The sequence below is a fragment of the Ochotona curzoniae genome, unplaced genomic scaffold, assembly GCF_017591425.1.
Source record: "Ochotona curzoniae isolate NIBS_2020 unplaced genomic scaffold, NIBS_Ocur_1.0 contig_908, whole genome shotgun sequence".
Classification (NCBI taxonomy): domain Eukaryota; kingdom Metazoa; phylum Chordata; class Mammalia; order Lagomorpha; family Ochotonidae; genus Ochotona; species Ochotona curzoniae.
Genome location: NW_024466607.1, coordinates 14398105 through 14411031, shown reverse-complemented (window position 1 = coordinate 14411031; position 12927 = coordinate 14398105). Strand labels below are relative to the sequence as shown.

At 49.9% G+C, this 12927-nt stretch overlaps 1 protein-coding gene across 4 annotated transcripts in view; it reads left to right on the top strand.

Moving 5' to 3' along the window:
* The first annotated feature begins 4572 nt into the window (after positions 1-4572).
* The window catches only part of LOC121165663 (SREBF chaperone), a 50107-nt gene continuing 41752 nt past the window's right edge, over positions 4573-12927 (top strand). The window contains exons 1-2 of one of the 4 annotated variants that reach the window (XM_040994378.1): positions 5195-5210; positions 5332-5421. The gene's annotated coding sequence lies outside the window, so the exon portion shown is untranslated. Of the gene's footprint in view, positions 4647-4761; positions 4788-5194; positions 5211-5331; positions 5422-12927 lie in introns of those variants that run through there. The other 3 variants (XM_040994377.1, XM_040994376.1, XM_040994375.1) reach the window with 3 other exon arrangements.

Below are 12927 nucleotides of genomic sequence, written 5' to 3'. Positions count from 1 at the left end.
GTCACTCTCTTTCTTTTAACTTTTTAAATTTGAGTGACAGAGAAAGCTGATTGATTCTTCAGACGCCCAAGGTGGCCTCCTGGGCAGGACAGAACGAGGATCCAGGGACTCCCCTGGTCTGACACATGGGTGGCAGGAAGCCAGTCATGTGAACCTTCACTGTTCTATACCCAGGAAGGTGGGTACAGATCCAGAGCTGGGAGTTGAACCCGGGCACCCTGGTAGGATGCAGGATTCAAGCATTCCTAACCAGCATTTTCGTCACTGGGCCACAGGCCCACCGTTGGATTATCTCTTAGTTTTTACCTTCATCTTGCCAAGTCCTTGGTCACGTGAGGCCCTACATAAGGCAAAAGAGTGCAGTGTCTCAGTGAGAAGGGGAAAGGAGTGTTTGTGCAAGACGGAGCCTCAGCAAGGAGCAGGTGCTTCACTCCAGGAAGACCACAGGAAGTGTGCTCTCACCACAGCAGCCCATGGAGGACAGCTTACCCACTTAGCTGCCCAGAGTGGCCACCACAGGTATTCTCCGAAGGTGGGTGCGAGGTTTTGTAGGTCAATTATACCAAAAAGAACTTGACTTTAAAAGTAAAGTGAAGGGCCTGGTGTGATAGCCTAGGGGCTAAAGTCCTCGCCTTGCACGTTCTGGAATCCCATATAGGCACTGGTTCTAATCCCGGCAGTGCTGCTTCTTTTCCAGTTCCCTGCTTGTGCCCTGGGAAAGTGGTCAAGAACGGCCCAAAGTCTTGGGACCCTGCACCCACGTGGGAGACCTGGAGCAAGAGGCCCCAGGCTCCTGGCTACAAATCAGCTCAGCTCCAGCTATTGTGGCTTATCGGGAAGTGAATAAAAGATCTTCCTCTCTGTCTCTCCACTTCTCTGTATATCTCACTTTCCAATAAAAATAAAATCTTTAAAAAAAAAAAATAAAGTGAAGGAATAACACCGTTGTGTAGTATACCAAGGAGCATCTTTATCAATTGCTTAATTCATATTTTTTTTGAAGAATTTATTTATTTATTTGAAAGTCAGATATACAGAGAGGAGGAGAGACAGAGAGGAAGATCTTCCGACCAATGATTCACTCCCCAAGTGAGAGCAAAGGCCGATGCTGTGCCGATCCAAAGCCAGGATCCAGGAACTTCTTCCAGGTCTCCCACATAGGTGCAGGGTCCCAAAGCCTTGGGCCGTCCTTGACTGCTTTCCCAGGCCACAAGCAGGGAGCTGCATGGGAAGCACGGCTGCTGGGATTAGAACCAGCACACATGGGATCCCGGTGCGTTCAAGGTGAGGACTTTAGCTGCTAGGCCACCACGTTGGACCCAGCAGTGACTCTTAAAGGCTTCTGTTTGAGCTGGTATGGATCATGCTCACTCACACTCTACTGACTGTGTAAGATACATGGCCATAGTGCACTCACCCTGTGAGGAGACACCCAGCCACTTGTTAATGGGTAGAGAGTGTGAGTGTGTGAGTGTGTGAGTGTGTGAGTGTGCACGCTTGGGATCCAGTTACTGGGAAAGGAACAATGGAACCATCAGGATAATGACTTTACTCAAGGTGCTTAACCTGTCTAGGCCTGTTGCCTCATCTATAGGATGGAGAGGCTGTGGTGCCTAAGACAAGGGGTTTGTAGGGTTAGGGGGATCAGAAAGTGAAGACAAGAAAGTAAGCCTTGGACATGAATCCAGTGTTAGCCGCTGCTGCAAACAGCAACCAGCAAGGTGCTGCCCAGGGACCATTCTCTCTGGGATTGCTGTTCCCCTTGCCCTTGGGGAATTTGGGGGTGGCTGGCTGTACCAGCCTGTCTTGGCAGCCATTGCTAAAGCTCTGGATGCCCCATCTGTCACATCCTTAAACTGGGGTTTATCTTATCTGCCCCTAAGGACCATCAGGAGCCTGATATGAGATAGGGCTATAATGAGAGTATATAGCAGAGCCTGCCTCTGGCAGGAACCCAGCAACTTAATAACCGTTAGGCTGCCTGTAAATTGTTTAGAGGTTTGTGTTAAGACAGGTTCTTTATTGCAGGAATTAACTTATTATATCCTTGGTGTCTGACATGGGAGGAGCTTGGTAGGTAAAAAAAAAAAAAAACCCACAGTGAATGTGGTCACATAGAATGTTAAACTTCTGTCCCCTCCATCTGCTACACCAGCTTCCCATATGAGAACTGGTTCATAATCCTGACTGCCCCACTTCTGATCCAGTTCCCTGCTAATGCTCTAATGCACCTGGGAAAGCAGCAAAAAAAAAATGGCCCAAGTGCGTGGGTCCCTGCATCCAGGTTAGAAATCTAGAAAAAGCTTCTGGAGTCCGCCTGGCCCCGCCCTGTCTTGCAGCCATTGGGAAGTGAGCAAGCAGATGGAAGAGTTTCTCTGTACTTGTGATTTTCAAATATATAAACAAGAAATATTTTTTCTAAAGATTTATTTTTACTGGAAAGCAGATCTACAGAGACAAGAAAATAGAGAGATCTTCTATCTGCTGATTCATTCCCCAAGTGACTGCAACAGCCAGAGCTAAGCTGATTTGAAGCCAGGAGCTTCTTCTGGATCTCCCATGTATGCACAGGGTCCCAAGGCTTTTTGGCCGTTCTCAACTGCTTTCCCAGGCCACAAGCAGGGAGCTGGATGGGAAGTGGAGGAGCTGGGACACGAACCAGCACTCATATGAGATCCTAGTGCATGTAAGGTGAGGATTTAGCTACCAGGCTGCTGCACTGGGCTCAATAAAGTTTAAAAAAATTATCAAGGTCATGTTTCAGGTTGGAGGCAGGTATTCTGGCACAGAGGGTTAATTCACTATGTCTGCATCCTGTATTGAAGTGCCTGGGGGGTCCAAGTTTTACCCTTGCTGCTGTTTGTTTGTTTGTTTAAGAATTATTTTTTATTGGAAAGGCAGATTTACAGAGAGGAGATGGCAAGAGAGAGAGAGAGATCTTCTTCTGTCTGCTCGTTCATTCCCCAAGTGGCCACAACAGCTGGAGCTAAGCTGATCTGAAGCCAGGAGCCAGGAGCTTTTACTTGCCCCCCACCCCCTGCCCCGCCACCCAAGTTTTCCACATAGGAGCAGTGTCTCAAAGCTTTGGGCCATCCTCTATTGCTTTCCCAGGCCACAAGCAGGGAGCTGGATGGAAAGTGGAGCAACTGCCCACTTCTGGCACCTATATAGGAACCTGACATGTATGTAAGCAAAGATTTAGCCACTGAGCCATTGTGCCGGGCCTTTACGCCTGCTTCTGACCAGGGTTCCTTCTAGTGCACTTGGGAGGACGCAGGTGCTGGCAGGAGGCCTTGTGTCCCTGCTGCTTTGGCAGTGAGAGCTGGCGGGAGTGCCTGTCTCCTGGTTTAGTGCGGCCCAACCCGCTGCTGCAGGCATTTGGGGAGTGAGCCAGCAGATGGCAAGAACTTAGTCTCTTTGTCTTTCTCTGTCACTATGTTTCTAATAAATGTTTTGTGAAAAGTGTTGCATCTTGGATCCTGAGGTTAACGCTCCCTGCTCCTGTCAGAATTCGGAAAGGCCTTTTAATGTGGCTTTTTCTGCTTGACCATGTCAGCAGCTGCTGTCACTGATGCCTAATTCCTGGCAAGCTATTCCAAAGACATCCACGTGTGTGACTGACGCTGAGGCAGCTGGGGTGGACTGTGTAGTCCACCTGCCCAGACCCTGACCCAGGACAGTTTCTTCATATCCTTGGGCATAATCTCTCTAGAGGAAGGATTATTATTTTTTCTTTCAATTTGAGATTTTTTTTTCTGGTAAGATTTATTTATTTGAAAAGCAGAGGGGGCGGGGGAGATTGTCTAACCACTGGTTCACTCTCCAGATACTCCAGAGCTGGACCAGGTGAAGCCAGGAACTCCACCCAGATCTTTCCCAGGCGTGGCTGAGCGGCGGGAGTCCAGGTGCCTGCGCTGTCCCCCCGGGCTGCCTACCTTGTTAGCGAGAAGCTGGATGGTAGGCGGAGGAACCAAGGGGGACACCAGCTTTGGGCGTCTGAAGCACTGGTCTCATCTCCTGTCCCCAAGGCTTCTGTCAAAGTCCGCACAGCTTCTGCTTTTCAAGGTTGTTCTGAGCGTTAGCTGAGATGGATGGGCCCTGGGTAGAAGGTCAGGTAGTGAGAATTTACATCATTTCCTTTTTTAGGAAAAAAAAAAATTATTTGAAAGACAGAGTTACAGGGAGAAAGAACTTTTATCTGCTGGCTCTCATGGGATGGTCGGCGCTGAATTAAAGGGAAAGATGTTTTAGGTAAGCGTGAGAAACTAAGCATCGCACCTGAAGCGGTTTGTTTTATCCCCTATCTGAAGCAAGGGTTTAGGATGGAGCCGCAACAGGCAGGGTTTGGATAGGGCTTAGCCGAGCGCGCTCAGCCCGCCCTTCTGCTGCGGGGACCGGCCTGGCCGCGGTCTGCAGCGATGCCAAGGGAAGGGGTCGGCGGGGAGGGCTCGGCCCAGCGCGGTCCAGCACTCTGGCCGCCTCTGCTCTGTGGACACAAGGCAGAGCAGCCGGCACCTCCAGCGGTGCGCCCCGTGGCCGCCGGAGGGCGCGCGGGAGCCGCGGGCGGGGCTCGACTGCGCCTGCGCACGTCGCCGCCGGGAGCGCGTGTGGAGAAGGAGGCCGGGCGTGAGGGGGAAAGGTAGGAGGTGAGAGGTGAAGGGGCAGCGGGCTGCGCGGGCGCCGGGCGCGGGGAGGGACAAGGAGAACGCTGCTCGCCGGACCGCGGGCCCCGAGGGCGCACGCCGCGCCCTGCCTCCGTCGCCGCCCGGGAGCCGCGGCCGCCACAGGTACCGCGCCGCGCGCCCCCGCGGGGCCCGGCGGAGGCCTCCGGCCGCGCGGACCGCCGAGTTCCGGGTAGGGGCCGCGGGCGCTCGGGGCGCGCGGGCGTGGGCGCTGTCCAGCAGCCGTGCCGCACGGCCGGCCCGGGAGCCCGCGGCCTCGCCGGGGGCCTGTCCGTGCCCGCGCGCCGTCGCCCGGCTGTGCCCACCGCCTCGCCCCGACCCCGTGCTCCTCCCGGTCCTCAAGGGTCGCCGCCCAAACGGGGCGTGTGTGTGGGGGGAGGAGGCGGGGAGAACTCGCGCCTTAGGGACCGGCCGGCCGGGACAGCTGTGGGTTCTAGAACGTGCTGTGGGCGTGCAGTGCTGTGGAGAGCGTGCTGTCCACCCGTGTCCATGTGGGCAGGTGTGAGGCGCGCTGTTGCTCTCCCCGGGGTGTGTTGGGGGATAGGGGGTCGGCGGGCTGCGGCAGTGACCCAAGCTTTTTTATTTTGGTTATTAGTGTTTTGTTTTGTTTTGTTTCTGCTCACTATGGTGGCTTCTTGTTTACTTCTAGGAGGGTTTAGTGGCTCGGGCGGCGTTCTGTGGTGCCGGTGTCAGCGCTGAGCCGCTGGGAGGTTGTGCAGATGGCCCGGCTGCCGGAGCGGTGAGCCCCGGGGGTCAGGGTTGCGGGTGCCTGGCGCTCCTGCCTCCCCATCCCGACTTGGGGGGCAGTGACAGTCAGGGCCGGCTGCTGGGCTTTGGTCATCATGGCCCAGGGAGACAGAGAAGAGGTGTTCCTGGGTGCCGTTGGTTGTGCGTGTTTGCTTTGGCCAGGAGTCTGTGGGTCCTGCGCCCCTAACTGCTGTGCTGTGCTGAGGGCCACTGCTGGGGTGCAGGACGTCCGGGACAGCTCCTTAGTGCTCAGTCCCCCCTCAGTGATGCCTCTGGAAGAGTGTGTTGTCTGTCGTGAATGCTCAGGCCAGTTGGGGTTCAGATCTCCCAACATGTTTGCAGCATTCCCCCCTGGGAGGCTGCTGTGGAAAAACACGCGGTGATCTCCGCCTTCCTTCTTCTGGCCATGGGTTAGAGTTGGAAGACTTGGTTTTCCTGTCTTAGGAACTGACCTGGCGTTGGCGGTCTCGTCTCTGCTGCTATGTGCTTCATCGTCTTCACACACCCCTACATGCATCCAAGTTAAGTTAGTCAGGAGGAGGGTCAAAATTTACACCTGGTTTATAACGAGAAATACCGTTGTAGCTGGCGTTTACGTTGTGAGCATGTCAGCTCTCCAGCTGGGAAAGACCGCTGCCTGTGGGCCTCTGTCCGCTTGTGCTCAGGTGTAGCTCATGTCATCAGGTGTCAGCAGGCAGGTGGGCTCCCAGGGTCCTCCTCCCCACCCCCATACTGGCGAATGAAACCCTTCTGGCCAGGTGGGCCTGAGCTGCGTCCGTTTACAACTTGCTGCCTTCCCGGGTTGGCTGAAGAAGCAGGGTCCTGGTGATTTCTGCTGTCCTAAGTAATAATTCTGGGGTGATAATTACTGAGTTTGTACTGTCGGGTGCTGTGCTGGGCTGGGTGCTCTAACATTAGCTTATTTCACTTGACCCGCATGCTTAGCAGTTGAGATGATGTTGCTGGAGTCCTCCTACCACTTTTTTTCTCAACTTCTGTTGGAGCCCGTTTCCTCCCCTGTGTCAGGGAGTAATAGCAGCCCTACTTCATGCCTTGTGAGTCCACTCCCTTTGCTCAGCAGCGCTTCATAAATCCCAGCTGTTAGGGTCACTTGTAAGGCTATGGCTGGTCCTGCAACCTGCTGCGTTTCCCGACCTGGCCAGCCAGGGTCGAGGGTCGAGGGTCGGGAGTGAGGCTCCTGGGTAAAGCCCTTCCACACAGTCTCCGTTGTTTGCCTAAGAATCAGGTAAAGGGTTTGCAACTGGTGCGTGCGTGCGTGTGGTCTATTTGAAAGGTGAGGCAATCACAGACACATGTGGATCATATTCAGGGCCAGAGTGGGCTTGGAGATTTAGAGACGTTATCTGGCTGACCCTGGGTCACCACAGCTTCTGTGCGTGTTTGTCTGACAGCAGAGTCCTGGTCTGAATGTGACTCTGGGACCTGCTGACCCAGCCTCTTGTTGCTTCATTGGCAGACCATGGAGAGCTGACGCAGGTGGTGGCCGATGGAGGCAGCCTGGGTCTCAGTCTGCAGGTCCGGGTCACTGCTGGAAGAAGATGCTTGTGGGCTTGAGGAAGGTTGTAGATGAGCTTTGCAGTGAAGACCTGAGGGAGTGTGTGCAGAAGACTTGGGAATGCTTGTTAATGTCTGAAGAAAAAGTATTGAAACTGATCTTAGCGTTTTAAACTTCTTCATGATGTGTTTTATATGTACATCTTCATTACAATAGTGTGTATATGGAAGTTAGGTATAAGTAAGCGTGTTGAGAGTGCATACCCAACTCTGCTGTTGGGAGTGGATGGTTAAAGTATTGGAGAACCATTGTTTCAGTACTCAGAATCTTCTGAAAGCCTAAATACTCAGATTGTTGGAGTGTGCTCTTTTATTCAAAAGTCAGGTTTGTTGTAGTTACATGTAATCAGAAAGAATAGTATTTCGTATTAATAGTCACTTAAGAATTGTTCATAAAATTGCAATCATAATGTGAAAGGATCTGTTATTTGAATAGTCTATGTCAAATATAGTACCAATTTTGTTTATATATATATATATAATGATTTTTTTATTAGGCAGATTTACAGAGAGGAAAGACAGATCTTCATCTGCTGGTTCACCCCCGAAGTGGTCCCACAGCTGGAGCTGAGCCGATCTAAAGCCAGGAGCCAGAAGATTCTTCTGGGTCTCCCATGCCAGTGCAGGGTCCCAAGGCTTTGGGTCATCCTCGACTGCTTTCCCAGGCCACAAGCAGGGAGCTGGATGGGAAGTGGAATAGCCAGGATATGAACTGGTGCCCACGTGGGATCCCAGCACATGCAAGGCTGTTGCGCCAGGCCTACACCAATCTTAAATTTGAACCTGTGATTACTGCATCACCCCTTAGACAAGCCTGGAAGTTAAACTTTTGTTCGTGAATCTTTAGCAGAAATAAAGAGCACATATTTAGTGTTTGAAAGGCAGTACGACAGAGAGGGAATGACTAACAGGAGGGTGGAGACAGAGTCCATTTGCTGGCGTACTCCCAAATGTCCACAACAGCCAGGTGAACAGGCCAAAGCCAGGTGGCTGGAAATTCATTCAGGTCGCCCACTTGGGTGGGAGGGACCCAGGCACTTGAGCCATTACTCTCGTCTTCCCAGGTACTTCTTTTTCCCATAGGGAGTGGGTCCAAGCTAGAGCAGTAGGAGCCAGGTGTGGCAGTGGTTGTGTTAACCAACTGTGGTACAATGCCACAGTGTCCCTTGCTGGACTTGTTCTATTTTAAACATGTTAACGGAGGCCAGAGGGCCTCAGACAGTTCTCGTAAACATGATAGTTAAATGGTTGCATATGGACCTGACGTGGTAGCCTAGTGGCTAAAGTCCTCGCCTTGAATGCGCAGGGATCCCTTTTGGGCGCCGGTTCTAATCCTGGTGCCCTGCTTTCCATCCAGCCCCCTCCCTGTGGCCTGGGAAAGCAGTTGAGACGGCCCAAAGCCTTGGGATCCTGCACCTAGGTGGGAGAGCTGGAAGAAGCTTCTGACTCCTAGCTTCGGACCAGCTCGGTTCCAACCATTTTGGACACTTGGGGAGTGAATCATCAGACAGATCTTCTTTCTCTCTCCTCCTCTGTATATCTGATTTTCCAATTAAAAAATAAATCCTAAAAAAATAAATGGTTGTGTATATGTCATTCCCTAACTTTGAGTATTTTCAAGTATTCTAAATATTGAAATTGGAAATACATTGATTTCTTGTCATTTTTGTGCACTACTTTTTTTTTTTCATTGTATTCCACTGTAGTTGTTGGTACCTTGTCTCAAAATTGTCTCAAAATCAGCAGTTCCAAAATTCTATTTAATTAAAAACGATCTGTATCATCTTCCAGCTTATTTCAATGTTTGTTCAGGAGTTTGAATTAGAATAACAGATGGGTTTTAATCCTACCTGGATAGATACTTTTACTTTGCGTCAGTGGTTCTCAAACTTCAGCATGAATCAAAATCACCTGGATGGTTTGTTTTAACCCCACCGCTAGACACTGATGGTGTGGGTCAGAGTTGTGTCCCAAAACCTGAATTTTAAACAAATTTCCAGGAGCAACAGCTGCTGCTGGCCTGGTGATGAGACTTGGGGCGCTCCATGTAAATGCACTGAAGCTGGAGCCTGGTGCCAGTGCTTCTAGCACGTTTCCCGCTGAGTCCCATTAGCGTCTGTCAGTTTATAGGACAGCTTTGTCAAGTCCGTACTTGACTTTTGTTTATGGCCAATTTTCTTCTTACTTTTGGATGATGGCATAATCAAGTTTGTATTCTCAATTACAATGCTATTTCCATTTTTTCCTGCAGTCCCATGTTTGAGTTTGCTTGATTATTAATACAAGTTTTCCGTGTGAAAGAAAACTTAATATTCAAGCTAAAAACACACAAAATTGAAATTGTCTGTAACCCTTTCTGTAACCATGGCAGGGCAGGGGTCTCATTCACTTTTTGTGCAGTGGGATCCTACAGTTTTGTATCTGTTTTCTGCATTATACAGTGAATATCTTTTCATGTGAAAAAGCACTCAACAGTAACTGTCCCCCAAAAAAGAGCTTCTGTCCTCCGAGTCACTCCTCAGATGCCCAGGTGGCCAGTCTGAAGGCTGGAACTCAGTGCGTCTCCACATGGTGACAGGGATCCAGCTGCTTGAGCTGCTTACTTGCAGGGTGCTGGGATCAGGAGCAGCTAGGGCTTGGACCCAGGCACTCTGATATAGGAGGCTGGCGTCCCAGCCGGCCTTAGCTGCTGGGCCAAATGCCTACCCTTCAGCAATGCGTTTTAAAAAACAAAATCTGGTTTATTTTTATGTTTTCAAGTAAGTTTTTTTCCTTTGAGGAGCTTTGTGAAATGCGATTTGTAGCGTTTGGCCAAGGGCTTGAGTTTCACCTCTCAGAAAATTGTTGTCACATGGAAGGGTTCCAGTTAGGGTCAGCAGCTTGCCACTCTCCACGTTGTGGTCAGGGCCTTCCGTTCAGGCCTAATCCCTGGCTGCATTTGACAGTGGTGTGCAGGTGTAACCCTCCCTGCCCTCTAACCACAGAGGTGACAGTGACTGGAGGGCTGGGTGTGGACTCGTGGTGGTAGTGGATGCTAGCAGGAATCAGATTGCTAGTTTGAGTTCTGGGTCTTTACTTCTGGGCTAGCTCCCTGCTCGTGTGCCTGGAAGTAGTGGGTGATGGCCCAAGTGCTTGGGTCCATGCCTCCCACATTGGAGGCCCAGATAGTTTTGGGCTCCTGGCTGTGGCTTGTCCAACTCTGGCTGTTCTAGGCTTTTGAACCAGTAGATGGAAGATAGATTCATTCTCATATATTCATATTCTTTCTCTTCTCCGTGTGTGTGTGTGTGTGTGTGTGTGTGTGTCCTAAATCTGTCATTCTGCCTTTCAGCTTTTTTTTTTTTTTTTCAGTCTGGGGGTGGGGGGAAGACCTACCTTTAACAGGCAGTGGAAATTGTTACATTTTCTGTGTCTTATCAGGGAGGATAATCTTGACTTCCCCCAAACCATCCTGAGCTCAGCAGGAGGGGGAACTTGCTGGAAGCTGTGCAGAAGAGAAGCAGCATCTCATTTATTCCTCCAGATGGTGAGGAAACAGAAATGCTAACTCCTCTTCCAGTTCTCACTCAGACCACTCTGTGTGGCCACGCTGGCTTGCCTGGTGGTTTTTGTAAGAAGTATGCAAGGAGCCTCTAAGGCTGAGACATTTCCTTCCAGCCAGGGCCTACACTGGCTGAGCTGCTTAAGTCCTTTGAACTTTCAGTGATGTTTGCTCTTTTCCTCTGGCCACGGTGGAACTCAGAGTCAGTTTATGTCCTGGTATCTCTGGCTTGCTCTTTCTGTATTAATTTTGTTTCTGATTTAAAGTGTGCTTTTTAATGATTGCATAGTCTGTTCATTTTCTCAAATTTTAGCATAGTTTTTAAAAAAAAAGATTTATTTTTATTGGAAAGTCAACTTTACAGAGAGAGAGAGAGAAAGAACTTCTATCCACTGGTTCGCTCCCCAAGTGGCTGCAAAGGAGCTGACCCAATAAAAATCCAGGAGCTTCTTCCGGGTCTTCCATGTGGGTGGCGGGCCCCAAGGCTTTGGGTCTTCCTTGACTGCTTTCCCAGGCCACAGTAAGAGAGCTGAAAGGGAAGTGGAGCAGCTGGGAAATGAACCATTGCCCATATTGGTTCCCAGTGCATGCAAGAACTTTATTCATTAGGCTACCACACAAAGTCCATAAAATTTTTAACATTTATTTTCATTGGAAAGGCAGGGAAGCTTTATAGAGAGAAGGAGAGACAGAAAGATCTTCCATCTGCTGGTTCACTCCCCATATGGCCGCAATGGCTAGAGCTGAGCTGATCTAAAGCCAGATTTTTCTGGGTCTTCCCTGTGGGTGCAGGATCCCAAGGCTTTGAGCCATTCTCTTGTTGCTGCCCTCCCAGGTCACAAGCAGGGCACTGGATGGGAAGTGAAGCAGCTGGGACACAAACTGGCACCCATGTAGGATGCCTGCATTTGGAGGTGGAGAATTAGCCTGTTGAGCCAATGCATTGACTCCTGGTGTAAAATTGGTAACATTTTGTTCCTATTCTCAACTTTATTGTGGTTATGTTTTTGTAGCCACATTTTGTTCCTTATTCTTTGTTTCCTTTTTTTTTTTTTTTTTTAAGAAACATGTATATTTGAAAAGAGGGGGAAAGACAGATCTTTCATCCTCTGGTTCACCCCCTAGATGGCTGCAGTGGCTGGGGCTGGAGCAGACCAAAGTCAGGAACCAGGAGCTTCCTCTAAGTCTCCCCGGTGGGTGGCAGGAGCCCAAGCACTTGGGTCATCTTTTGTTACTTTCTCCATGTGGTTAATAGGGAGTGGGTTAAGAATGGAACAACTGGACACAAGCCAACATCCTATGGGATGCGGGCATTGCAGGCAACACCTTTATTGGCTGTGCCACAATGCCAGCCCCCTCCCCATTTTAATTTGTGTTGTTTCTTTATTGATTACATTGTATTATGAGACATAGTTCTATAGGTCTCTGTACTTATTTCCCCCCTTTTTTTTTATTGTTAATAACATTGTATTATGTGATACAGTTTTATAGGCACTGGGATTCCCCCCACCCCTCCCCCCCATGGTGGATTCCTCCACCTTGCTGCATAACCACAGTTCAAGTTCAGTTGAGATTCCTTCGTTGCAAGCATATACCTAGCATAGAGTCCAGCATCTTATTGTCCAGATAAGTTCAGCAGCTTCTCGGGGAGACTCTGTACTCATTTTTTAAAACTTTTTTCTCTGTACTAAATCATGCTAAGTTTTTAAGACAGTAAATTTTGTGATAAGCCTTACACATTAAAAAAGACTTCTTTGAGGCTGATGCTGTGGAGTAATGGGTTAAGCTGCAACCTGGCATCCCATGTGAATGACAATTTGTATCCCAAATGGTCCACTTAAAAAAAAGAATATTTTTGATGATATTTACCTAGTTGGTTAGAGTGGGAAGAATCAAGGGTAAGTAGGTGAGACCATTGTTTCCAAATTTGCTTTTTCTTCCTGTATCTGGGGGAAGGTGGAGAATTAGGGGAGAGCCGCACCCAGCCTCCCAACTGCCTCAGTACCTAGGAATGGGGGACGGCCACCCGGTGTCACTCTAGGGCCCCTGATGTGGAGCATGTTCTAAGGGTTCTGTTCAGGTGGTTTCGATAGTTTGACATGCTGTCGATCTTGCAGATCCAAAGTTGAGGAAATCTTTCCAAGGTCCATTGGCTGACATAGTCGACCTTAGATTCTCCAGTCACCCAGAAAATTGCTGTGAAGTTTGTTCTGTTCTCCTTCCTCTGCTGTGGCACCAACTGGCCCACTTTGAATCTATGTCCCTGCTAATGGCCTTGGAGAAGCAGCAGAGTGTGGCCTGAGTGTGTGGACCTCTGCCACCCAAAGCCCGGATTCAACACTTGGATTTGACCTGGCCCAGCTCTGGCTGTTAGCCTTCAGA